Genomic DNA, 4,258 nt, shown 5'->3' on the forward strand with positions numbered 1-4,258 from the left:
CATGCATGTCGAAAAAAAAAACCCACTCCTAAGCAAAAGAAAACAAACCCACCCCAAAATTTTCCCACCCCCGCTGCTTGCAACAAATAATCCTACCCTTTTTTTAAAGAGAAGATTTTTTCCAACCCCCATTTTTTTAAAAAGTTTTTTCCACCCTGCTTAAAACCATTTTGTCCCTCTTTTTATTTTGAAAACGAGAAGATTTTGTTTTGTTTGAAAACAATTTAATTAAAATAAAAATAAAAATAAAAAAAATAAAAAAAGGCACCCATGGTGGCAGCAACTACAGAAGAGGACCGCCACCGTCACCGGCGCCTTGGGCGGGAAATGTCCCAAACCCGACACATCATATATACCAAGGTAACACGTGATGATGTGAGGGAATGTCATCCCTAGAGCGATGGATGCAGGCTGCTTGAAATGCATGGAAGGCTTGACAAGCAAGGAGCACCACCCCCTATATAACATATTATACTGTTATGGCACTGCCAAAAGGAGACATCAACTTTCGCGAGGAGTCATATTGGGCCATGAAAAAAACAATACTTGGAATTTGAACGAGATTTTTGATTTGGGTTTGTTCTACATCCACAATTCCTCGAGATGAGCCGTCTTCCCCCTTGGTCCTCAAGTTGATTCTCACCTTATTAGTTATGCAGATGCTGGTTATCTGTCGAACCCACATAGGGCGCGTTCTCGAATGGTTTATGTCTTTACCATTAGAGACACCGCAATATCTTGCAGGTCTACCAAGAAAACGCTAGTTGCGACTCTTTCGAACGATGCTGAGATTCTCACCTTGCATGAAGCCTCGCATGAATGCTTTTGGTTGAGAGCAATCATGGAACACATTCAAAGCATTAGTGGTCTTACTACCACCGTTGACCTTCTTACAACGATCTTTGAAGACGCTCTAGCATGAATCGAGCAATTAAAGAAGGGATACATCAAGGGAGACAACACCAAACACATTGTGCAGAAGTTCTTTTATTCTCACCAACAACAACAGCATCAAAACATCGAAGTCAAGCAAATCCGTTCCTAGGACAACTTGGCCGATCTCTTCACCAAATCATTGCCCAAGTCTACTTTCCAAAAGCTCGTCCAAGGAATCGGTACGCGTGAACTATCTGAGTTGAACTGCTTATAGTTCTCTTGTTTAGAAGTTATATCTAACTCAAGGGGAGTATCCCGAAGTAAACTCATTTGATCTTAATGTACTCTTTTTCATTTGATTAGGAGCATTTTTCCCATTGGGTTTTTGCTACCTAACAAGGTTTTAATGAGGCACCCATCCTGGGATGATTATACTCCATTGAGGTTCATTACTTTCATCATATATGACGTTTGTTTTAGACACTATGCATACTTCTCACTTTTCTCCTTAGTTTATGGGTTTTGACCTGCCTTAGGTTTTACCATATCAAAGTTTTGTGAGTTTTACTACCAATGCATACTTTCTTTAATTTGACACTTGCATTCGTCCGTTGTGCCAATGACTTCATCAACTGATCTACTTCATCTGTTGAAGACCTGATGCAATGTTTTGTTTGAGTATTTACACACTCAAGGGGGAGTGTTGTAGTCCTATTAGATTAGGAATGTGATTGTGTAAATCCTAAGGTATTTGAGATATCTTTAAAGGATTCTCTAAGGTTATATATTATCATATTAGAATTGTAATCCTATTAGGGTAATGAATTAACCTTCCCTACTACTATAAATAAAGACACAATGGGGTTGATATAACACCTCACAAATACATATCTCTCTCTTTTCTCCCTGTGCCGTTGATAGGAGCATATTTATGTGACTTTGTTATCTTATTTCTTTGAATTTACTTAGTTAATTTCCATTTATTTTGGTAATTTATGTTATTTTTGTATTATTGTAGGTCCAATTGGTAAAGATGAAATCAAAGTTGAGGCTTGCAAGGCAAGGAATTACACAAGAAAGAGGAATCCTTGTTATAGAGGAACATTATCTTATCCTATCTTATCCAACATTATCTTATCTTATCTCTAGCTGCAAGGAAGAATCCTAATCACATTCCAACACTTTCTACCTGATTCTTAGAGTTCTAAAATAATTCAAAATGCCAAAACCTTTTCCTCCTTGGATTCAGCCGTTCCCCCTATATATATGAAATTCCTGCAGTGATTTAGGGTATGCCATGCCTACCATTCATCCATTGTAGTTGTTGGAATTTTCAGAGTTCTTTCTATTTTTGTTTTAAGTTTCAATGTTTATTTTAGATTGCTTTTCAGTTATGATGAACATGTGTAACTAAGTTTCTTTTTGGTTAGAGGTGAATTTGAAGCCATGATCATATGTTTTATATAAATTGATTACATCTAGTTATTGTTTCATAAAACATGAATGCAATTTACTTATCTACTTTATAGAGAACTTATTCTTGTATGTTTATTATGGGTGCACACTTAGTTTGCATGCAAGGATTTGATGCTAGAATTGTGAACACGAAAGTTTCCTTGAAACAAGAAACAAGAATAACGTGTACAAAATAATATTTTTGTGTTTATGATTTTGGGGTTACGATCTCTCTCAAATTTGGTCCTCTGATTCTATCTTCGTAGGGTGTAGGTTTGTGGATGAGTTGTTGATCCAAAGGGCCGTCGGGGCTTGATCTAAGGATGAACAGTTGATGAACGGATCTTCAAGGGGCGTTGGGCTTGATCTTGAAGAATGGGTGTATGGATTTCTTCAAAGGGCTTTTGGGCTTGATCTTGAAGGTTGATGGATGAGCAGATCTTCAAGGGCTTTTGGGCTTAGTCTTGAAGAACGATTGGATGTGTGGATTTGTTTGTGCTGTTGATCCAAGGGGCCGTTGGGGCTTGATCTTAGGATGAACGATGAACACTTTCTTCAAGGGCCGTCGGGGCTTGATCTTGAATAATGGTTGTGTGGATTTCTTCAAGGGCTTTTGGGCTTGATCTTGAAGGTTGATGGATGAGCGGATCTTCAAGGGCTTTTGGGCTTAATCTTGAAGAACGATTGGATGTGTGGATTTGTTGAGGTTGTTGATCCAAAGGGCCGTTGGGGGCTTATGCTTAGGATGAACGGATGAACACTTTCTTCAAGGGCCGTCGGGGCTTGATCTTGAAAGAGGATTTAACGAAGAACGAAGAGAGCTTTCTTGATCCTTCGGAATTCTTGGGAATTTGGATGGTTGGAAGCTTTGGAGTTTCAAAGCTTCAAGGATTTGGGGAATTCTCTTCTAATTTTGGAGTAAAGAAATGTATTTGTGAATTCCTTGATGCTTGATACCTTGATGGAGAAGCCTATTTATAGGCTTTGAGAATGAATCACCACCACAAAATATTTTTTTCCTTTCCAAGCACCATTGCCTAATTTTCCCACTTAATGCAATATTGAAATTGAAGTGGTGTAACTTATGGCCTAATTTCCCACTTAATACCATTTTAAACTTGAAGTGGTGTAACTTATGGCCAAATTTCCCACTTAATACCATTTTAAACTTGAAGTGGTCTAACTTATGGCCTAATTTCCCACTTAACACCATTTTAAACTTGAAATGTGTATGCTTTGTCATTGCCCAAATGAGAAAAACTTGCTTTGATCCGTAATGGATTGAAGTGTGCTTGCCTTGTCATTGCCCAACATGAGAAGAAAAACTTGTTTTGTCCTTCAAGGGTATTTCTTCCTATTTTGTTGAGTCACACGCCATGTGTACAATTTGTACAACACGTGGCGTATGCCATGTATGCCTTGACACGTCAAAACTTTAATGCATTGGTGAACATTTGTTTTACTGAAATTTCGATGTCTACAAATGCCCCCACTTCAAGGCGCGTCGTAGACATGTGCTTGTCACGTGTAGAAGATGCGTTTTGAAGTCCCTTAATGTAGATGTTAACCCAAGGGCCGTCGAGGCTTGATCTTGAATTGGGCTGGAAATTTCTTCAAGGGCCATTGAGGCTTGATCTTGAGTTCGACTGGAAGATTTTCTGGTTTCCTCCAATCGTTGATTTTCCACAGGCTTAGTCTTGAACTGGGCTGGAGGATTCTTTTGGTCTCCCCCGAAGGTCTGAACTTACTCCTTTTATCTGGAGTTGAATTTGATTCAAGGGTGGTGAACACTTGATTTTGAATCGGACTTGTGATTTCTTCAAGGGCCATTGAGGCTTGATCTTGAACTGGGCTGGAGGATTCTTCTGGTCTCCTCCGTTCGTTGATTTTCCTTTGTGCTACTCTTGAACTGAGCAGCAGGATTCTT

The sequence above is a fragment of a genome, unplaced genomic scaffold (assembly GCF_019419815.1).
Source record: "Pyrus x bretschneideri cultivar Hongxiangsu unplaced genomic scaffold, Pyrus_bretschneideri_v1 Contig199, whole genome shotgun sequence".
Classification (NCBI taxonomy): Eukaryota; Viridiplantae; Streptophyta; class Magnoliopsida; order Rosales; family Rosaceae; genus Pyrus; species Pyrus x bretschneideri.